This window comes from Ranitomeya imitator, chromosome 2 (genome assembly GCF_032444005.1).
Source record: "Ranitomeya imitator isolate aRanImi1 chromosome 2, aRanImi1.pri, whole genome shotgun sequence".
NCBI classification, from domain to species: Eukaryota; Metazoa; Chordata; class Amphibia; order Anura; family Dendrobatidae; genus Ranitomeya; species Ranitomeya imitator.
The window spans coordinates 404,765,333-404,790,394 of NC_091283.1; positions in this window are offsets into that span (position 1 = coordinate 404,765,333).

Genomic DNA, 25,062 nt, shown 5'->3' on the forward strand with positions numbered 1-25,062 from the left:
TTTGTAGTGTTTTATACTGACCGCACAGTATTCCATCCTGTCCTATCTATCAAGCTAGACTGGCCTCCTATGCTCATCCTGGTTTCATTCTGTGTATGTCATTTCCCTCTTCACTCACAGTCATTATTTGTGGGGGGCTAATCTATCCTTTGGGGATTTTCTCTGAGGCAAGATAGTTTTCCTGCTTCTATCTTTAGGGGTAGTTAGCTCTTAGGCTGTGATGAGATGCCTAGGGAGAGTTAGGAGCATTCCACGGCTACTTCTAGTGTTGTGTTGAGCTTAAAGACTGCGGTCAGTACAGATACCACTTCCTTCAGAGCTCGTTCCATGTTGCTCCTAAACCACCAGATCATAACAGAGCAGCGTGTGAAAGGTGTATGGAGCAGAGTCGTGTGTGTACAAGGTGTACGGAGCGGAGCCACGTGTGTACGAGGTGTACAGAGCAGAGCACGTGTGTACGAGGTGTGCGGAGCAGAGCTATGTGTGTACAAGGTATAGGGAGCGGAGCATCGTGTGCAATGTGTATGGAGCGGAGCCACGTGTGTACGAGGTGTACGGAGTGGTGCCGTGTGTGTACGAGATGTATGGAGAGGAGCCGTGTCTGTATGAGGTGTACGGAGCGGAGCCGTATGTGTGTGCAAGGTATACGGAGCGGAGCAGCGTGGGCAATGTGTATGGAGTGGAGCCGTGTATGTACAAGGTGTACGGAGTGGAGCCGTGTGTGTACGAGGTGTACGGAGTGGAGCCGTGTGTGTATGAGGTGTACGGAGCGGAGCCATGTGTGTACGAGGTGTACAGAGCGGAGCCGCATGTGCAAGGTGTATGGAGCGCAGTCGTGTGTGTACGAGGTGTATGGGGCCATTATACAGTATGGAGCATCATGTGTGGCCATTATACAGTATGGAGTAGACATACTTTGGGGAAACATTCGTGCAGGGGTGCATTCGTGCACTATTATTTGTGTACTTTTATTCAAAGTACTTTTTTCTAAGTACTCGCAGTTATACCATGGCAGTTAGACAGGGCAGGAGACAGGTAAGACAATCTAAATCTATTCCCTGTTCATTTGGCACAGAACAAATACTCACCATATGTATTTGTATATTCTATATCCTGGCTGCTGCATTGACTCACATTCACCGCCCTTGCATTAACTCTTTTCACTCCATCCATATCGGCCCCTCTGTCCTTCCCTCTCCTATGTATAGCACTCATGCTCTGTTCACATTGCTTAACAGCGCAGATCCATTCAGTCCCACCATCCAACACAAGAGACGCTCTCACAAATCACTTAACCATCTGCTTACTCTTTCTATCCTCCTTCTCCTAGTAGCTGGAGACATCTCTCCCAACCCCGGCCCCCCATGTTATAGCCAGTCAAACCTCCCAACTGCTACACTCAGAAACCCCTCTAACCTTATTAATATTCTATGCATGCTGTTATGTTCTGGTGGTTAGAATAAATAATGGACCAGGTAGTTAGATCACCAGAAAAGACCTGATAGCACATGAATACAGGACAAGCTCTGGGAAGTGGAACCTCTGCTGACCGCAATCCCTAATCCTATCACGTACACTAGAAATAGCCGTGGAGCGCTCCTATCATGACCTAGGCGCCTCGTCACAGCCTCAGAACTAGCTAGCCCTAAAGATAGGAAAAATAAGCCTATCTTGCCTCAGAGAAAATTCCCCAAAGGAAAAGGCAGCCCCCCACATATATTGACTGTGAGTAAGATGAAATCACAAACACAGAGATGAAATAGATTTAGCAAAGAGAGGCCCGACTTACTAAACAGACAGAAGATAGGAAAGGTCACTTTGCAGTCAGCACAAAACCCTAAAAAAGCCACACAGAAAGTGCAGGGAAAAATACCTTCCGCACCGACTAACGGAGCGGAGGCGCCCCTCTGCGTCCCAGAGCTTCCAGCAAGCAAGGCAAAATTCACATAAGCATGCTGGACAGAAAAAAAAGCAAACAAGAAAAAAGCAAAGCGAAACTTAGCTTCTGCTGGAGAAAACAGGAAACCAGGAAGATCCAGGAGCGAACTAGACCAATGCTACAACATTGACAGCTGGCATAGGACAAGGATCCAAGTGGAGTTAAATAGAGCAGCCCACTAACGAATTAGCCTCGTCACCTGTGGAAGGAAACTCAGAAACACCCACAGGCATCAGAGAAAGTCCATGGACAGAACCAGCCGAAGTACCATTCATGACCACAGGAGGGAGCCCGAAAACAGAATTCACAACAGTACCCCCCCCTTGAGGAGGGGTCACCGAACCCTCACGAGAGCCCCCAGGCCGACCAGGATGAGCCAAATGAAAGGCACGAACCAGATCGGCCGCATGAACATCAGAGGCAAAAACCCAGGAATTATCCTCCTGACCATAACCCTTCCACTTGACCAAGTACTGGAGTTTCCGTCTCGAAATACGAGAATCCAAAATCTTCTCCACCACATACTCCAACTCCCCCTCAACCAACACCGGAGCAGGAGGGTCAACGGATGGAACCACAGGCGCCACGTATCTCCGCAACAACGACCTATGGAACACATTATGGATGGCAAAAGAATCTGGAAGGGCCAAACGAAATGACACAGGGTTGATAACCTCAGAAATTTTATACGGACCAATGAAACGAGGCTTAAACTTAGGAGAGGAAACCTTCATAGGAACATAACGAGACGACAACCAAACTAAATCCCCAACACGAAGTCGGGGACCCACACAGCGCCGGCGGTTAGCGAAACGTTGAGCCTTCTCCTGGGACAATGTCAAATTGTCCACCACATGAGTCCAAATCTGCTGCAACCTATTCACCACAGTATCTACACCAGGACAGTCCGAAGACTCAACCTGCCCTGAAGAGAAACGAGGATGGAAACCAGAATTGCAGAAAAACGGCGAAACCAAAGTAGCCAAACTGGCCCGATTATTAAGGGCAAACTCAGCCAACGGCAAAAAGGACACCCAATCATCCTGATCAGCAGAAACAAAGCATCTCAGATATGTTTCCAACGTCTGATTAGTTCGTTCGGTGTGACAATTTGTCTGAGGATGGAAAGCCGAGGAAAAAGACAAATCAATGCCCATCCTAGCACAAAAGGATCGCCAAAACCTCGAAACAAACTGAGAACCTCTGTCCGAAACGATGTTCTCCGGAATGCCATGTAAACGAACCACATGCTGGAAAAACAATGGCACCAAATCAGAGGAGGAAGGCAATTTAGACAAGGGTACCAAATGGACCATCTTAGAAAAGCGATCACAAACCACCCAAATGACCGACATCTTTTGAGAGACGGGGAGATCCGAAATAAAATCCATAGAAATATGCGTCCAGGGCCTCTTCGGGACCGGCAAGGGCAAAAGCAACCCACTAGCACGAGAACAGCAGGGCTTAGCCCGAGCACAAGTCCCACAGGACTGCACAAAAGAACGCACATCCCGTGACAAAGAAGGCCACCAAAAGGATCTAGCCACCAAATCTCTGGTACCAAAGATTCCAGGATGCCCAGCCAACACTGAACAATGAAGCTCAGAGATAACTCTGCTAGTCCATTTATCAGGGACAAACAGTTTCTCTGCTGGGCAACGGTCAGGTCTATTAGCCTGAAATTTTTGCAGCACCCGCCGCAAATCAGGGGAGATGGCAGACAAAATTATCCCCTCTTTGAGAATACCTGCCGGCTCAGAAACACCCGGAGAGTCAGGCACAAAACTCCTTGACAGGGCATCAGCCTTCACATTCTTAGAGCCCGAAAGGTACGAAACCACAAAATCAAAACGGGAGAAAAATAACGCCCATCGAGCCTGTCTCGGATTCAACCGTTTGGCAGACTCAAGATAAGTCAAATTTTTGTGATCTGTCAAGACCACCACGCGATGCTTGGCTCCTTCAAGCCAATGACACCACTCCTCGAATGCCCACTTCATGGCCAACAATTCTCGATTACCAACATCATAATTGCGCTCAGCAGGCGAAAACTTTCTAGAAAAGAAAGCACATGGCTTCATTCCCGAGCCATCAGAACTTCTTTGCGACAAAACAGCCCCTGCTCCAATCTCAGAGGCATCAACCTCAACCTGAAACGGGAGCGAAACATCTGGCTGGCACAACACAGGGGCAGAAGAAAAACGACGCTTCAATTCCTGAAAAGCATCCACGGCCGCAGAAGACCAATTGACCACATCAGCACCCTTCTTGGTCAAATCAGTCAACGGTTTAGCAACACTAGAAAAATTAGCGATGAAGCGACGATAAAAATTAGCAAAGCCCAGGAACTTTTGCAGGCTCTTCACAGATGTCGGCTGAGTCCAATCATGAATGTCCTGGACTTTAACAGGGTCCATCTCGACAGTAGAAGGGGAAAAAATGAACCCCAAAAATGAAACCTTCTGAACTCCAAAGAGACACTTTGACCCCTTCACAAACAAGGAATTAGCACGAAGGACCTGGAACACCATTCTGACCTGCTTCAAATGAGACTCCCAATCATCCGAAAAGACCAAAATATCATCCAAATACACAATCAGGAATTTATCCAGGTACTCTCGGAAGATGTCATGCATAAAGGACTGAAATACCGATGGAGCATTGGAAAGCCCGAATGGCATCACCAGGTACTCAAAATGGCCCTCGGGCGTATTAAATGCTGTTTTCCATTCATCGCCCTGTTTAATTCGCACAAGATTATACGCCCCTCGAAGATCTATCTTGGTAAACCAACTAGCCCCTTTAATACGAGCAAACAAGTCGGACAGCAACGGCAAAGGATACTGAAATTTGACAGTAATTTTATTAAGAAGGCGGTAATCAATACAAGGTCTCAAAGAACCATCCTTCTTGGCCACAAAAAAGAACCCTGCTCCCAACGGTGATGACGATGGGCGAATATGGCCTTTCTCCAAGGATTCCTTTATATAACTCCGCATAGCGGCGTGTTCTGGCACAGATAAATTGAACAATCGGCCCTTAGGAAACTTACCACCAGGAATCAAATTAATTGCACAATCGCAATCCCTATGAGGAGGTAGGGCACTGGCTTTGGGCTCATCAAATACATCCTGATAATCCGACAAAAACTCCGGAACTTCAGAAGGAGTAGAAGACAAAATTGACAAAAATGGAACATCACCATGTACCCCCTGGCAACCCCAGCTGGACACAGACATAGATTTCCAGTCCAATACTGGATTATGGACCTGTAGCCATGGTAACCCTAAAACGACCACATCATGCAGATTATGTAACACCAAAAAATGGATATCCTCCTGATGTGCAGGAGCCATGCACATGGTCAATTGGGTCCAGTACTGAGGCTTATTCTAGGCCAAAGGCGTAGCATCAATTCCTCTTGTCACGATCGCCGATACTTACCTGTCCGGCCGGCGCGCTCCCAACGTCCCTTCTTCTTCTGGTCGGCTCGGCTTCTCTGCTTCTCGGCGCATCTGCGGTCCGCGCATGCGCCGTAGGGTCTCTTCCGCCGCTCTGCCTGCTGGGAGGTTGTGACCCGGTGGCTCCGCCTCCAATATGGCGGCGCCCACCGGGTATTTCTGTTCGGCGCTTCCTCAGGTAAGCGCCTGTGTATCTTCGCTGTAGCGTTCCTGCTAGCGCCAGCGTTGTGTTTGGACCCATCCTTAGGTTACCTCTCTGTGTTCCGTTTCTCCGGTTTCTCCCTGTTCCTCCGCTTATCCTCTGTTCCCTGTTCCTGCTGGTTTTTGGTTTTGCCTTGTCCTTATATTAGTGTTTTTTCCTTTATAGCTCTCCGCCTCGTCTCCCTCTGCGTTTCTGCTCCGCTGCTTCACCCAGTCGTCCCTTTGGCTCCGGCAGTTGCGGTACCATCCTCCTTGGGCCTGCTCCTAACGCTCCCTGTATAGGGGGTGCATCCATCAGGTTTGCTCGCCCTGGGGGGCTCTGGGACCGTGACCCAGAGGGTCCACTATTGGGTTCACTACGTCTCGTCGTCTCACCCCTGTGTAGCGTAATAGTATACACAGGCCATGGATCCCGCTGGAGCCTCGGCTGCTCAGAAAGAATTGCTCTTTCTTCGTGAAAATCAGTCCCGTATAATGGCCTTCATGAAGTCTATGGACTCCCGTTTGTCCTCACTTCAGTCTTCCGATGCGTCTTTGTTGCTTAATTTGCAGCAAGAACTGGCGCAGCAGCGCGACACACAAACGCAAATTCTGTCTTATATGGCCGCGATAGATTCTCGCCTCCTCTCTCTGCAGACTTCTACATCTACTCCCGTTTCTCACGCACCACCTCGTCTGGCCAAACCCCCACGTTATAATGGAGACCCCAAATTATGTCGGGGTTTCTTAAATCAGTGCCGTCTCCATTTTGAGCTCTTGCCCTTACAATATCCCACCGTTCGAACTAAGATAGCTTTCATAATTTCTCATCTTGAGGGGGATGCGTTGGCGTGGGTAAATCCTCTCTGGGAGCGAGACGACCATCTGATGTCACACTTAGCTTATTTCTTTGAAACCTTCCGTCGAGTTTTCGATGAACCTGGTCATCTGGCCTCTACTACCGAGTCTCTATTCAGTTTACAACAGGGGACTCTATCTGTGGGTCAGTACGCAATTCAGTTCCGCACGTTATCGTCAGATCTTTGGTGAAATAATGAGGCCTTGGTAGGGGCATTTTGGCGGGGATTGTCCGGACGCATTAAAGATGAGTTGGCGGGTCGAGATACTCCTACCAATTTGGAGGATTTGATATCTCTGGCTACCCGTATAGACCTCCGATTTCAAGAGCGTGCGCATGAGAGAAGGAATCCTCGTCCTTCCCTGCCAACATGAAGACCACCTAGTCCCAGACCCAGGGCATCTACTATTGTACCAGTGCCAGAGCCGATGCAAGTGGACCGGCTCAAGATGTCTGAGCAACGGCGCCAGGAGAGGCGCACCCAAGGCTTGTGTTTCTACTGTGGTAGTGCTTCCCATCTCCTCCGTGCTTGCCCTGATCGTCCGGAAAACTCCTCCACCTAGGTCAGGTAAGAGAGGCCTCCCTAGGTGCATGTGATACCTCTCAACCCCTTACGCTTTCCGTTTTACTTCATGTATCTGGTAAACGCTATTCTTTGCTTGCCTACATTGACTCGGGTGCAGCCGGGAATTTTATTAGACAAGAGGAGGTTGTTAGATTTTCTGTTCCCGTTAGGACCCTAGAAAGTCCTCTTTTTCTTGCTTCGGTGGACAGTAAACCCTTGCAGGAGACTGTAACCCACGTCACTCAGATAGTAGAGCTGCAAGTAGGGGTTTTACATAAGGAGAAAATTGCGTTTTACGTTTTAGCCAATATTTCTCATCCAGTCCTTTTAGGTTTACCCTGGTTGCGGACCCACGAGCCCGCATTTGATTGGCATAATGGCAATATTCTTTGTTGAGGGGATTCCTGTCGGACTCGGTGTCTGTCGTCAGTACGTCCTGTGGGTGACTCTTCCTCTTCCCTTGTTCTTTCTGGTCTGCCTTCTGTCTACTCTTCTTTTTCTGATGTTTTCAATAAGAAGGAAGCGGAGAGTCTTCCCCCACATCGGTCCTACGACTGTCCCATAGACCTGGTTCCTGGTACCATGCCTCCGCGAGGAAGAATCTACCCTCTCTCCCCTGCAGAGACTCAAGCCATGTCGGAGTACGTTCAGGAGAACCTTGCCAAAGGTTTCATTCGAAAATCCTCTTCGCCTGCAGGAGCCGGTTTCTTTTTCGTCAAGAAAAAAGACGGCTCTCTTCGTCCATGTATTGATTACAGAGGTTTGAACAACATAACGGTGAAGAACAAATATCCATTGCCATTAATCTCTGAGCTCTTTGACCATTTAAGAGGAGCATGAGTGTTCACTAAGTTGGATCTCCGTGGTGCATATAATCTGGTACGAATTCGTGCAGGAGATGAATGGAAGACCGCGTTTAACACTCGAGACGGCCATTATGAGTACTTGGTTATGCCTTTTGGACTCTGTAACGCTCCTGCTGTATTCCAAGAATTCGTAAATGACATCTTCAGAGATTGTCTGTATGTTAGTGTCGTGGTTTATCTAGACGACATTCTCATCTTCTCTCCGAATCTCTCCACTCATCGACGTGACGTCCGTCTGGTTTTACAACGTCTCCGTGAGAATCATCTTTTTGCCAAGATTGAAAAATGTGTTTTTGAACAGTCAAGTGTACCTTTCCTGGGATATATCGTTTCTGATGCCGGTCTAAGAATGGATCCAGCCAAAGTGTCTGCGGTTCTGGATTGGCCACGACCAGTAGGAATTAAAGCCATTCAACGTTTCCTCGGCTTTGCCAATTACTATAGGCAATTCATCCCACATTTTTCTTCATTAACCAAGCCTATCTCGGCTCTTACTCGCAAAGGGATTGATTCCAACAACTGGTCTACAGAGTCGCAAAATGCATTTCTAACTTTGAAACAGAGATTTGCTGAAGCTCCGGTGCTTCATCGTCCTGATGTCAACAGACCCTTTGTTCTTGAAGTGGATGCATCTTCCTTGGGAGTCGGAGCAGTCCTCTTACAAAAGTCAGCCTCTGGACATATCGTCACGTGTGGTTTCTTCTCCAAGTCATTTTCGTCTTTGGAACAAAACTACTCCATCGGAGACAAGGAACTGTTAGCCATTAAGTTGGCCTTAGAGGAGTGGCGTTATCTCCTCGAGGGGGCTGTTCACCCCTTCACTATATTTACGGACCATAAGAATCTAGCCTATATGCAGTCGGCCCAAAGCCTTAATTCTCGACAAGCTAGATGGTCCCTGTTTTTTGGACGTTTTGATTTTGAACTCCATTTTCGTCCTGGTGACAAGAATGTCAGAGCTGATGCTCTCTCACGGTCCTTTCAGCCGTTGGATGAAGTGGAGACTCCTGCACATATTATTGACCCCGCTAGGATAATTTCCGTTACTCCTTTAGAAGTAATCTCTTTACCTCCTGGGAAGACCTTCGTGGCAAGCGAGGACAGAAAGAAAGTTCTACTCTGGGGTCATTCTTCCAAAATTGCTGGACATGCTGGAGTTAAGAAGACCCTTTCTCTTATTGCTCGCCACTATTGGTGGCCGTCCCTTCGTCAAGATGTCCGAGATTTCATCGCTTCGTGTCCTTCTTGTGCTAAAAACAAGGTTCCCCGGCAATTACCTTCCGGACTCTTACATCCGCTACCAGTACCTTCTACTCCTTGGAGTCATATCGCCATGGACTTTATCACGGATCTCCCTCGCTCCTTTAATTGCTCCGTTATCCTGGTGGTTGTCGATCGATTTTCCAAAATGGCTCACTTCATACCCATATCTGGTTTGCCATCTGCCCCCGAACTGGCGAAGATCTTCATCCGCCATATCTTCCGACTTCACGGCTTCCCTCTTCATATTGTTTTGGATCGAGGAGTCCAGTTCACGGCTCGATTCTGGAGAGCTCTGTGTGGCTTAATGAAAGTAACTCTAGATTTCTCCTCCGCTTATCATCCTCAGTCTAATGGCCAAGTGGAGCGCGTCAATCAAATTCTCACTATAACGATGCAGAAGGTGCTCACTAATTAGTAGGTGCTCTGGAAAAAATTGATAATAATCTGAAAAAGCTCCGGCACACTATTAGATACTAGAAGAGTCTCTTATTCATCAAAAAAATGTTTATTGAATCATCCAAAATATTTATTACAAGAAAATATTGGTGAATTTCAGGATATTTTCAAGATATTCTTATATTTCAAAACAGTAATGGGATTTCCAAAAATACGTTTCTTATACTCCGTATGGACATATAATAAATCATCTCAACGTTTCGGCTGTGAAGCCTTTTTCAAGAGATTCAATTTCCTTGATAATAAGAACACCGCCGGTTTAAGGAAATCCCCTTAGGAATAGAGCAACGTCGTATCGGTGCTGATCGCGACCACAAGACGAACCGCTGGAGGGAGGCGGTTCGTCTTGTGGTCGCGATCAGCACCGATACGACGTTGCTCTATTCCTAAGGGGATTTCCTTAAACCGGCGGTGTTCTTATTATCAAGGAAATTGAATCTCTTGAAAAAGGCTTCACAGCCGAAACGTTGAGATGATTTATTATATGTCCATACGGAGTATAAGAAACGTATTTTTGGAAATCCCATTACTGTTTTGAAATATAAGAATATCTTGAAAATATCCTGAAATTCACCAATATTTTCTTGGAATCAAATTCTCACGTCCTATCTACGACATTTCTCCAATGCTCATCATAACGATTGGGTTTCCTTGCTTCCTTGGGCGGAATTTGCCTATAACAATCATCCTAATGAATCTTCTTCTAAATCTCCTTTCTTTGTGGTCTTTGGGCAACACCCTGGCATTCCTTTTCCCATTTCCAGCACTTCAGGCGTACCGGCGGCTGATTCTCTGTCCCTGGAGTTCTCCAAGATTTGGCTAGAGACTAAGGAGTCACTTCTAAAGGCTACTGATCGTATGAAAAGGTTTGCAGATAAAAGACGACTTGATGTTCCCCATATCTACCGGGGGATAAGGTTTGGCTCTCCTCTCGGTATATTAGGCTAAAAATCCCCTCTCATAAATTAGGTCCTCGCTACATTGGTCCTTTTGAAATTTCTAGCCGAATCAATGAGGTGGCATATAAGTTAAAATTACCGGCTTCTTTGCGTGTGCCTAATGCCTTTCATGTCTCGCTTCTTAAACCTGCTGTATTTAATCGTTTTCACTCTTCGTCATCTTTTGTCCCATCCTTTTCCTCTTCCGACGATCAGTTCGAGGTGAGGGATATTTTAGCTCAAAAGACGGTTAAGGGCCGAACGCTATTTCTAATTGACTGGAAGGGATTTGGTCCTGAGGAGAGATCATGGGAACCTCGAGAGAACATCAATGCACCCCATATTTTAAAGAGGTTTCTTTCCAGCTCTAAAAGAAGGGGGAGTAAGAAAGGGGGTACTGTCACGATCGCCGATACTTACCTGTCCAGCCGGCGCGCTCCCAACGTCCCTTCTTCTTCTGGTCGGCTTGGCTTCTCTGCTTCTCGGCGCATCTGCGGTCCGCGCATGCGTCGTAGGGTCTCTTCCGCCGCTCTGCCTGCTGGGAGGTTGTGACCCGGTGGCTCCGCCTCCAATATGGCGGCGCCCACCGGGTATTTCTGTTTGGCGCTTCCTCAGGTAAGCGCCTGTGTATCTTCGCTGTAGCGTTCCTGCTAGCGCCAGCGTTGTATTTGGGCCCATCCTTAGGTTACCTCTCTGTGTTCCGTTTCTCCGGTTTCTCCCTGTTCCTCCGCTTATCCTCTGTTCCCTGTTCCTGCTGGTTTTTGGTTTTGCCTTGTCCTTATATTAGTGTTTTTTCCTTTACAGCTCTCCGCCTCGTCTCCCTCTGCGTTTCTGCTCCGCTGCTTCACCCAGTCATCCCTTTGGCTCCGGCAGTTGCGGTACCATCCTCCTTGGGCCTGCTCCTAACGCTCCCTGTATAGGGGGTGCATCCATCAGGTTTGCTCGCCCTGGGGGGCTCTGGGACCGTGACCCAGAGGGTCCACTATTGGGTTCACTACGTCTCGTCGTCTCACCCCCGTGTAGCATAATACCTCTCAATGGAATAGGATGCTGCAAGGGCTCCAAGAAAAAACCACAGCGCCTAGCATACTCCAAGTCCATCAAATTCAGGGCAGCGCCTGAATCCACAAATGCCTTAACAGAGTAGGAAGACAAAGAACAAATCAGTGTAACGGACAATAGAAATTTTGACTGTACCGTACCAATGGTGGCAGACCTAGCGAACCGCTTAGTGCGCTTAGGACAATCGGAGATAGCATGAGTGGAATCACCACAGTAAAAACACAGCCCATTCCGACGTCTGTGTTCCTGCCGTTCAGCTCTGGTCAAAGTCCTATCATACTGCATAGGCTCAGGCCCATGCTCAGATAGTACCACCAAATGGTGCACAGTTTTACGCTCACGCAAGCGCCGATCGATCTGAATGGACATAGACTCATTCAGACCAGCAGGCATGGGAAATCCCGCCATGACATCTTTAAGGGCTTCAGAGAGACCCTTTCTGAAGATTGCTGCCAGGGCACATTCATTCCACTGAGTGAGCACAGACCATTTTCTAAACTTCTGACAATATATCTCTGCTTCATCCTGACCCTGACACAGAGCCAGCAAGATTTTCTCTGCCTGATCCACTGAATTAGGTTCGTCATAAAGCAATCCGAGCACCAGGAAAAACGCATCCACATCACGCAATGCCGGATCTCCTGGCGCAAGGGAAAATGCCCAGTCTTGAGGTTCACCACGTAACAAAGAAATAATGATCCTTACTTGTTGAGCAGGATCACCTGAGGAGCGAGGTTTCAAAGCTAGAAACAATTTACAATTATTTTTGAAATTCAAGAACTTAGATCTATCACCAAAAAATAAATCAGGAATTGGAATCCTAGGCTCTGACATCGGATTCTGAACCACAAAATCTTGAATGTTTTGTACCCTTGTAGTGAGATTATCCATCCAAGAGGACAGACCTTGAATGTCCATGTCTACACCTGTGTTCTGAACCACTCAGAGGTAAAGGGGAAAAGTGAGACAGAACACACTGCAAAGAAAAAAAATGGTCTCAGAGCTTCACTTATCCCTCTATTGAGATGCATCAATAATTTTGGCCAGCTGTACTGTTATGTTCTGGTGGTTAGAATAAATAATGGACCAGGTAGTTAGAGCACCAGAAAAGACCTGATAGCACATGAATACAGGACAAGCTCTGGGAAGTGGAACCTCTGCTGACCGCAATCCCTAATCCTATCACGTACACTAGAAATAGCCGTGGAGCGCTCCTATCATGACCTAGGCGCCTCGTCACAGCCTCAGAACTAGCTAGCCCTAGAGATAGGAAAAATAAGCCTATCTTGCCTCAGAGAAAATTCCCCAAAGGAAAAGGCAGCCCCCCACATATATTGACTGTGAGTAAGATGAAATCACAAACACAGAGATGAAATAGATTTAGCAAAGAGAGGCCCGACTTACTAAACAGACAGAAGATAGGAAGGGTCACTTTGCAGTCAGCACAAAACCCTAAAAAAGCCACACAGAGAGTGCAGGGAAAAATACCTTCTGCACCGACTAACGGGGCGGATGCGCCCCTCTGCGTCCCAGAGCTTCCAGCAAGCAAGGCAAAATTCACATAAGCATGCTGGACAGAAAAAATAGCAAACAAGAAAAAAGCAAAGTGAAACTTAGCTTCTGCTGGAGAAAACAGGAAACCAGGAAGATCCAGGAGCGAACTAGACCAATGCTACAACATTGACAGCTGGCATAGGAAAAGGATCCAAGTGGAGTTAAATAGAGCAGCCTACTAACGAATTAGCCTCGTCACCTGTGGAAGGAAACTCAGAAACACGCACAGGCATCAGAGAAAGTCCATGGACAGAACCAGCCGAAGTACCATTCATGACCACAGGAGGGAGCCCGAAAACAGAATTCACAACAGCATGCCTTCTGTCTTTTTCAATTGTGCCCTTTGGAATTCTTGCTCTGTGTGTAATAAACTTTCCTTCATCCATGACTTCTTGCTTTCTAATTCTCTTAATCTCCTGGTTCTTACTGAAACCTGGGTCCAGCAAGCAGACACCACCGCTGCTGCTGCTCTTTCATATGGTGGACTACACTTTTCTCATACCCCAAGATTGGACAACAGAGCAGGTGGAGGCGTTGGTCTGCTCCTTTCACCCAAATGTACCTTCCAAGTTATCCCCCAAGTGCCCTCACTTGTCTTCCCTTCCTTTGAGGTCCATGCTGTCAGACTCTATATCCCCTTCTCCATGCGAGTGGCGGTGGTGTATCGTCCTCCTGGCCCCCCTCATCAGTTCCTGGATCACTTTGCCACCTGGCTTCCACACTTTCTCTCCTGTTACATCCCCACCCTCATCATGGGTGATTTCAACATCCCCATTGCTTCTCCCCTCTCCCCATCTGCTTCTCACCTTTTATCTCTAATCTCCTCTTTCGGCCTCTCACAGCATACTAACTCTCCAACGCATGAAGATGGAAACTCCCTCGACTTAGTCTTCTCCTGGCTTTGCTCAGTGGATGATTTCACAAACTCCTCTCTCCCGCTCTCTGACCACAACCTTCTTTCATTCTCTATCAAGAACTGCCATCCCGCTCAGGTCACCCCCACTTTCCACACTATTAGAAACATACAGGCCATTAACACCCAGAGACTTATGAAGAACTTGCAGTCCTCATTGGCCCCAATCTCCTCCATCTCATGTCCTGATTCTTCTCTGAAGCATTACAATGAATCCCTGCAAAGTGCTCTGGATGAAGCTGCACCTCCTACACATAAAACAATGCAGCACAGACGGCAACAACCGTGGCACACACTGCAAACACGTTTCCTGCAACGGTGCTCCAGGTGCGCCGAATGTCTGAGTAGAAAATCTAATCTACCCGAAGATTTCATCCATTATAAGTTCATGCTAAAAACATACAACTCTGCCCATCACCTCTCCAAACAAACCTATTTCAACACCCTCATCACCTCACTGTCCAATAACCCTAAATGTCTCTTTGACACTTTCCAGTCTCTACTCAACCCAAGAGTGCAGGCCCCAACCATGGATCTCCGTGCTGACGATCTGGCCAATTACTTCAAAGAAAAAATTGACCACATTCGACAGGAAATCATCTCCCAATCTCTTCATAGCATGCACTGTCCTCCCTCCCCTACTGCATCTAGTTCACTCCCTGATTTTGAACCAGTTACAGAAGAAGAAGAAATCAGGCTCCTTGCATCTTCTCACCCAACCACTTGCACCAGTGACCCCATTCCATCACATCTCCTCTAGTCCCTTTCCCCGGCTGTCACCTCTCACCTAACAAAAATATTCAACCTTTCTCTCATTTCCGGTATCATAGATCCATTACTTAAAAAACCATCCCTCGATCAAAACTCTGCCGCAAATTATAGACCTGTCTCTAATCTTCCCTTCATCTCTAAACTCCTCGAACGCCTGGTCCACTCCCGTCTTACCCGCTATCTCTCAGATAACTCTCTTCTCGACCCTCTTCAATCTGGTTTCCGCTCTTTACACTCTACTGAAACTGCCCTCACTAAAGTCTCTAATGACCTACTAACAGCTAAATCTAATTGTCACTACTCCATGCTAATTCTCTTGGATCTCTCCGCAGCATTTGACACTGTGAATCATCAGCTCCTCCTCACTATGCTCCGCTCTATCGGCCTCAAAGACACCGTTCTCCCCTGGTTCTCCTCCTATCTCTCTGACCGATCCTTCACTGTATGTTTTGCTGGTTCCTCCTCCCCTCACCTTCCCCTTACTGTTGGGGTTCCTCAAGGATCAGTCCTAGGCCCCCTCCTTTTCTCTTTGTATACTGCCCCTAATGGACAAACAATCAGTAGATTTGGTTTCCAGTACCATCTCTATGCTGATGACACCCAATTATACACTTCTTCTCCTGTTATCACGCCGACCTTTTTAGTAAACACCAGTGATTGTCTTACCGCTGTCTCTAACATCATGTCCTCCCTCTATCTGAAACTGAACCTGTCAAAAGCTGAACTCCTCATGTTTTCTCACTCTATTAACCTACCTTTGCCCGACATTGCCATCTCTGTGTGCGGGTCCATCATTACTCCAAAGCAACATGCCTGCTGCCTTGGGGTCATACTTTATTACGAGCTTTCATTCACCCCCCACATCCGATCACTGGCTCGCTCTTCTTATCTGCATCTCAAAAACATTTCTAGAATTCGTCCTTTTCTTACTTTCGACTCTGCAAAAACTCTTACTGTTTCACTTATTCATTCTCGTCTGGACTATTGTAACTCTCTACTAATCGGCCTCCCTCTTACCAAACTCTCCCCACTCCAATCTGTCCTGAATGCTGCAGCCAGGATCATATTCCTCACCAACCGTCACACCGATGCCTCTACCTTGTGCCAGTCATTACACTGGCTACCCATCCACTCGAGAATCCAGTACAAAATTACTACCCTCATCCACAAAGCACTCCATGGCTTAACACCACCCTACATCTCCTCCCTGGTCTCAGTCTACCACCCTACCCGTGCCCTCCGCTCCGCTAATGACCTCAAGTTAGTATCCTCAATAATCAGAACCTCCCATTCCCGTCTCCAAGACTTTACACGTGCTGTGCCGATTCTTTGGAATGCACTACCTAGGTTAATACGATTAATCCCCACAGTTTTAAGCGTGCCCTAAAAACTCATTTGTTCAGATTGGCCTACCACATCAACGCATTAACCTAAGTATCCCTGTGTGGCCCATTAAAAAAAAAAAAAAAACATAATCAGGTTCCTCGCAACATGTTCTTATACACTTTATGCAGTTATTAACCCTCTGTGTCTATACTGCTACATACTTAGGCAGTTAACTGGTTCATGCAGCTTTACATGAACACCTGAGCCTTACGCTATGGCTGGTCCGAATAACTAAAGCAATTGTTACCATCCACCTCTCGTGTCTCCCCTTTTCCTCATAGTTTGTAAGCTTGCGAGCAGGGCCCTCATTCCTCTTGGTATCTATTTTGAACTGTGATTTCTGTTATGCTGTAATGTCTATTGTCTGTACAAGTCCCCTCTATAATTTGTAAAGTGCTGCGGAATATGTTGGCGCTATATAAATAAAATTATTATTATTATTATTATTGAGCATCACGTGGGGCCAGTACACTGTACGCAGCATCATTTGGGGCCATTATACAGTATGGAGCATCATGTGTGGCCATTATACAGTATGCAGCATCATGTAGGCCCATTATACTGTATGGAGCATCACGTGGGACCAGTACACTGTATGCAGCATCATTTTGGGCCATTATACAGTATGCAGCATCATGTGGGCCCATTATACAGTATGCAGCATCATGTGGGCCCATTATACTGTATGGAGCACTGTGTGGCCATATTTTTTTTTGTTTATAATTATTGCTTAGGAAACATTGTGATCAGAAGTGCTAAATGGGTGTGGTTGGGGCGTGACTAGTTGTGAAATGGGTGCGACGCTAACTTTCTCCCTCTTTCCCATCGTCGAAAGTTGGGAGGTATGGTATAAGTGCCCCTATAACCAGTGCCAGAGTGCCTCCTTTAACAGTGTCACAATGCTCCTGTAATGACTGCCATAGTGTAAAGGTACCGTCACATTTAGCGACGCTCCAGCGATATAGACAACGATCCTAAACCAGATCGCTGGAGCGTCGCTGTTAGGTCGCTGTAGAGATGTCAAACACAGCAACTCTAGAACGATGCAGGAGCGATCCAGTGACGTACTTATCGTTCTCGCTGGTTGTTAGCTCTGTAAAAAAACATTGCTGGCATCGTTGCTTTTGCTGTCAAACATGACGAATCACGCCGACCTGACGACCAAATAAAGTTCTGGACTTTCAGCTACGACCAGCGATGTCACAGCAGGATCCTGATCGCTGCTGCGTGTCAAACACAACGAGATCGCTATCCAGGATGCTGCAACGTCACGGATCGTTGTCGTTCTTGTTGTAAAGTTGCTCAGTGTGAAGGTACCTTAAGAGTGCTCCACTATCAGTGTAAGTGCCCCTATAAACAATGCCAGAGTGCCTCCATTAACAGTGTCAGAATGCTCCAGTAATGACCGCCATAGTGTCAGAGTGCTCCACTATCAGTATAAGTGCCCCTATAACCAGTGCCAGAGTGCCCCCATTAATAGTGCTCTTGTAATGATTGCCATACTGTAGAGTGTGAGAGTGTGCCCCTATCAGTATAAGTACCCCTGTAAACAGGACCAGAGTGCATCCATTAATAGTGCTACAGCCTACAGTGCTCCTTTAACGACTGATGCATAGTGCCAGAGTGCCTAATATCACAGAAAGAGCATCTTAGTCTATTTAATGGTTCTTTCACTGTCCTACCTTCAGGCACCTTGGAAGAGGTCACATCTTTTTGCTGACTCTAGAACAGTTCATCATACATGGAGTCAGCCCTGCAACCACATTTCATCATGCAGCAGTGTAAATCTCATGAAGCAGCCAAATAATGATTGACAGATCTGTTTCCCATGATTGGTTGCATCACTATTTATAGATACGGTGAATGTGTCTCGGCTACTAATGTCCAGCATGGTAATATTATTTATCTGTGCTATGTGGTAGCGGTAATTCTGCTGCATCTTTCTGAGGTCTGTCTATGTTTTTCAAAAGAAATACGTATAAAAACTGAACTACTATAATACTGCTTCTTATATACAAGAATATAACTAGTGTAATACTGCTCCTATGTACAAGAATATAACTACTATAATACAGCCCCTATGTATAAGAATATAACTGCTATAATACTGCCTCTATGTACAAGAATATAACTACTGTTATACTGCTCCTATGTACAAGAAAATAACTACTATAATACTGCCCCTATGTACAAGAATATAACTACTGTTATACTGCTCCTATGTACAAGAAAATAACTACTATAATACTGCCCCTATGTGCAAGACTATACTACTATTATACTGTCCTATGTACAAGAATATAACTACTATCATACTGCCGCTATGTGCAAGAATATAACTACTATAATACTGCCCCTATGTCCAAGAATATAACTACTATAATACTGCCCCTATGTACAAGAATATAACTACTATAATACTGCTCCTATGTACAAGAATATAACTACTATAATACTGCCCCTATGTACAAGAATATAACTACTGTAATACTGCCCCTATGTACAAGAATATAACTACTATAATACTGCCCCTATATACAAGAATATAACTACTATAATACTGCCCCTATGTACATGTACATAACTACTCTAATACTGCCCCTATGTACAAAAATATAACTACTATAATACTGCCCCTATATACAAGACTATAACTACAGTAATACTGCCCCTATGTACAAGAATAAAACTACTACTGCCCTATGTACAAGAATATAACTACTATAATACTGCCCCTATGTACAAAATATAACTACTATAATACTGCCCCTATATACAAGACTATAACTACTATAATACTGCCCCCTATGTACAAGAATATAACTACTATAATACTGCCCCTATGTACAAGAATATCATTAATATAATACTGCCCTCTATACACAAGAATTTTTGCAAAGTGCAGGCAGTCAAAGAGAAGATCTATACTAATTTCTTAGTTTCTCAATTAGCGATTTTGGTGCAGGTCAAAATAGGAGTTACAAATTTGAGATGGAACCTTGGAGAATGTAGTACCCCCTACAGATGCTCTTTATTTCTTCAAGTTTGATGTTTTATTGATCGACTCCTTGTTATTTTTAGAAGGATTAAGTGGCCTCTGGGACGTAATTCCTTATAATAACACTTGATCTTGGCGGATGTTGGTAATTTTTTACTCTCTGCACTGAGTGTTTGACATGTTATATCTCTAGACAGTCTCTATATGGGGAGATACTTTAGATAGGGAAATATTTTGACAGAAGTGTCTCTAGAAAGATTCATTTCTGTTTTACATATCTCACCTCTGATACCCTGACCCTTTCGCAGAATGTGGGTCCATCATATCCCACTTGACTTTCAGATGACAGTGAAGATGTGGAGTTATAGGTAAAGTAAAGCTTTGCTTAATCTGATCTTTACGTAATAGCCACATTCCATGAAACTTTAAAGGGCATAAATTAGTAGAAACAACCCTTCTTTAGGGTATGTGCACACGTTCCGGATTATTCGCTGATTTTTTGCACGTTTTTTCTGCGGTATTCCGTGGCAAAAGTGCATAAAAAAAGCATATATTATGCATCCCATCTTTTCCAATGCATTCCGCAATTTTTGTGCACATGTTGCGGATTTTTCCTAAAAAAAAAAAGCATGCAGAAAAATACGCAGCATGTTCATTAATTTTGTGGAATTTTTGCGGATTTCCAACTATGTTATTGAATTCAGAAGCTCCGTGAAAAATCCGCACAAAATCCGCACAAAAACCGTGCAAAAAAAGCGACAAAACTGCAAGTAAAACGCGAGAAAAACGCATGCGGATTTATGCGGAATATCTCCGGTTTTGCTCAGGAAATTTCCACATAAAATCCTGAGGTTTGCACATAGCCTTACAGTCTATATGGACTTGCAGGAAATAGAAAGTTGAATAAAAAGATTACTTGATATCTGCACTTCAACATTGTATACTAGAGAAATTAACATTTTTGTTAATATGTGAATGAGCTGTGAAGATCTATAGGTGGGACATAGATCTCCCTGAGACACTGCCTTCAGAAGATATTTTAAATGAAAGGGGAGTTACCAGTGTGAGACATGTAATGACTGACAGTCTGCTCTCCTTATCTACAAGTCTCACACTGATAATGACCCTTTAATTTCAAATAACATCTGGAGGTAGACTATCAGGGAGATCTATGTCCGGCCCATATATTTTCACAGCTCATTTACATATTGAAAATAAAGTGGACTTCTTTGCATTAAGACATCAGATTGTAGACATCAAGGTATCATTTTATTCAGCTTACTATGACCTACATGCCCATAACCAGCGTCAGACTGGAGCACCTTCGGCCCACCAGAGAAAATTATTCTTGGGTCCCACTATATCAGGGTATAATTTAAGGTAGTAAATGTCTTACTGATATAGCAGGGGTTGGGGTAGCCCACCTCATAGAATATAATGTAGCCCCCTCATAGAATATAATGCAGCCCCCTCATAGAATATAATGTAGCCCCCTCATGGAGTATATTGCAGCCCCCTCATAGGGTATAATGCAGCCCCCATAGAATATAAGGTAACCCCCTCATAGAGTATAATGCAGCCCCCTCATAGGGTATAATGCACCCCCTTCATATGGTATAATGTAGACCTCCCCATAGAATATAATACAGCCTTCCTAATATAGTATAAAGCAGCCCTCTATAGAATATAATACAGCCCCCCCATAGAGTATAATGCAGCCGCTTCATAGGGTATAATGCAGCCCCCCATAGAGTATAATGCAGGCGCTTCATAGGGTATAATGCAGCCTCCTCATATGTTGTAATGTAGACCTCCCCATAGAATACAATGCAGCACCCCTAATATAGTATAAAACAGCCCCCCCATAAATATATTGCAGCCACCTCATAGATTATAATGCAGCCCCTTCATAGGGTATAATGCAGCCCCCATAAAATATAATGTAGCCCCCTCAAATTATATAATGAACCCCCGTAAAATATAATGCAGCCCCCTCATAGGGTATAATGCAGCCCCCCATAGAATATAATGTAGCTCCTCATATAGCATAATGCAGTCCCCAATAGACTATAATGTAGCCCCCTCATAAGGTATAATGCAGCCCCCATAGAATATAATGTAACCCCCTCATAAGGTATAATGCAGTCCACCTCATTAAAGGGGTTATCGACTACTTGATCTAAATGTTTGGTCCCGATAAAATAAAGCTTATACTCACCTCCCAAGCCAACGCCATTCCAACATCATCGGCACTTGCACTCGCAGAGCTCTTGTGCAGTTGTTGAAATGTGAGCCCAGGCGCTCAATCAGCGCTGGCATCACTTTCTCCACTTTCGTACAAATTGAACATGAAGAGGAAGTGAGAGATCAGCCGTAGCCCTGACTTCTTCTTCATGTTCAATTTGAAGACATTGATGCCAGCGCTGATTTGGCGCTGGGCTCACGTGTGATAACAACAGCACAAGAACTCCAAGAGCGTGAGTGCCAACACCACTGTAATGCCAGCCAGAGGTAATTATAAGCTTTTTTATTTTTATCGAGGCCAAACATTTAGATCATGAAGGGGTTGTCCTAGGAGTGGACAACTCTTTTAAGACTCAGTACCCCACGTGAATAGCCTGTGATGTCAATCAGAGCAGTCTAATGCATAAATTGTGCTGTGATGACACTGCACAGAAATTCAATACATTCATCCAGGTTGGCTTTCAGATTACTCAGTGCTTTCAAAAGCAGACACCCCCTTTAAAGGAGTAATCCCTTTAAACAATGTCTTTTTTGTTTGACTAGTTCCCAGAATGCAACATGATTTCAAGATGAACTGGTGGTTGAACCTCTAGTGATAGATATATTGAATCTTCTAGAACGTCACAGGATCCTCCTACCTTCTTGAACCATTTAATTCTCTTCTGTGTGGAAAGGAAGTCAGTTTCTCACTTCCTGTGACATGAAGGGTGACAAAATCACCAATCAGATCTCTCCTGGAAGATCTCTGACATCTTTTGCCTTTGTATGTCCCCATTAAGCTAAAGATATAATATCTGCTTTTATATTAGTGATATTAATAATAAAAATTGTATTTATATGGAGACAATATAATCTGCAGCAATTTACAATTTAGAGGGTACAGGACAGAGGGCACTGGAAGGCTGAAAGACAGAGATGAGGCAGGCGATATAGGGAGATGCAGAACTGACCTTTTGGATGACAATGATAAGGTTATGTTATATTTTGAGGTGGAAGGGTAATAACTGCAATAACTGGCACAGGGCTGAGGCATCGGAATAGTGGCTGTACAGACACATGAGTCTGTACAATGATTAGGTGTAGAGTTACAAAACTCCCATGATTTACATAAGCCTATCTATACAGTGTGTAACTGAGTGCAGATTTTCCTGGTTATTTCTATGTAATGCAGTTATTCATTGCACTTCCCTGCCTCCTTCATGTAAGAGATGATGGAGTGAAACATTTCACAAGCAGGAGGCAGAGAAGATAGAACACAGAAATTATGCAGTTTGGGTCAGGCAACTTCAGTTCTTTTACTGATCAACCACTGGCTGCCATTAGATAGGAGGACATTCTACACGATGACACACTAAGGGTATGTGCACACGTTGCGGATTTTGATGCGTATACGCCGCATTTTTGGATGCGCGGGATTGCCTCAAATCCACAGTAAAGAGTGCACACAATGTTAATAAATGGGAAATACAAAAAGGCTGTGCACATGATGCAGAAAATTCTGCACAGAATCGCAGCACTTTATTTTCTGCAGCATGTCAATTCTTTTTGCGGATGCGCAGTAGCGGTTTCCATTCTGGCATATGAAAAAAAAACATTCTCTCTCTCTCTCAGAAAAAACGCACTGGAATCCGCATCTATTCAGCACAAAAACTGCAAGAAATCTGCATCAATTCCGCTGGAAAACCGCAAGTGTTTTACCCTGCATTTTCTGCCAAGAGATGCGGATTCTCTGCAGAAAAATCCGCAGGCAAATCCGCAATGTGTGCACATACCCTAAGTGGTTTGTAAAGTGTAACACATAGACAAGGAATATATCAAAACAACTTGTTTTTGACTATTGCTAATCCGATATGGCTGTATCATGCCTCCTAGCACGAATGCTAAATCTGCTTTGGTAAACCATTATGTATACTAAAACATTACCTTATTTTTAACTATAGTGAAATTAGAAAATCTGGATGTTGGTCATAGCGAGCTGGGCAGGATGCAGAGGTAGTAGCCGCCTTTGAGTCCTGGTGTGACTAAAAGAGATACTCCTTAAGACACTATTATTTTACATGGCACATGGTATGTATGGGACTATGACATCACTCAGCTCAGATGTATGAATAATACATTAGATTATCAGCTCTGTGGTCCTGAGTGTTTTTTTGACATAAAGATACATAAACTTGGGGTTGCAGATAGTTCAGCGTTATGGATCCAAACAAACACACATGGTAAAATCATCTAGAACAATGTTTTCCTAATGAGTTTCGCAAGCCTCTGGACAAAAGCTCAAAACTTGAAATATTTAAAATACTGTGGACTGAGACTACATGTTAACTGTTTTCTCTAGAAGAAGAAAATATGTATCCATACAAAAGTTAAGCAGTTGTTCCGAAATTTGAATTCAGAAATTTAGCATGAATTTGGCCAAAAAATTGGAGTTACGTCGAATTTATTGTTTGGGAATCACATTTGCCATTTTAAAATGTTTCATATGTTCTGAAGTTTTTCCAGACCCCAGAGCATAATAAATGAAGGGTTGAAAATAAAAAAGATATAATACCTCTCCCTGACTCTCATCTGTCCTGCCATGCACCTCTCTTCGGCTCTACAGGAATATTAGTGCCGTCGGCGATGACTAGTCCTCTCAACATCATGATGTCATGTGAGGTTTAGCCAGTGACTATTGACAGGTGAAAGCTGGGGAGATGTATTTTTTTTACTGTCTCCTGACTATAAAAAGGATCCAGTAAAGTGGAGTCTGGTTGTGCACCAATTTGCTGGATTCAATAAATTGAATCACAAAAAAATAGAATTCTGGCAAATCCAATTTTTTTTAATGAAATTCAAAGTGAATTCGATTTACTTCTAATTTATTTACTCATCTCTTCCCCAGGTCTTTTATTTTGGTGTCACTTTTTCTTACTCTTTGCCAATTTTGTACTGACACTGTTATAATAAAATAAAATAATCTTTATTTTTATATAGCGCTAACATATTCGGCAGCGCTTTACATTTTGCACACATTATGTGGCTGAAGTGTCAGCAGTTCTTGCATGATGAAAGCATTGATGCTATATATTGGCCCACCTGTTCCAGAGACCTGAATCCAATCAAGCACATCAGAGACATCATGTTTCTTTGCACTCCCCAATTGTACGCTGCACCACAGACTGTCGAGGAGTTGACTGATCCTTTAAACCAGGGCTGGGAAGAGATCCCTCAGGAGGACATTTGCTGCCTCATCAGGAGCATGCCCGTGCATTGTAGGGAGGTCATAAAGGAGGTCTTTCTAAATATTAACATTGCTTACGCATTTCAGGATCTCCATTTCCGTTTCTAAGGTCACTTGCTTGTGAGCCTGAAATGCGTCAGCTCCATCAAAGTTTTCAGATGGTGATGACAATAAGCTGAAGACTCAACTTGTGGTTTCAATTTCAGGGATATATCATACAACTTCAGCATCAATTCTCGGGGAATTGTCCTCTAAATGTTGCACGCAGAATATTTTGATTGAGTGCAACGGTTTCTATAGATACAGTATGTATATCAGCATAACCCTTGATACAGACGATCCATTCCCGCTGCTGGCATATGATTTACAATGAGACCGGTATCC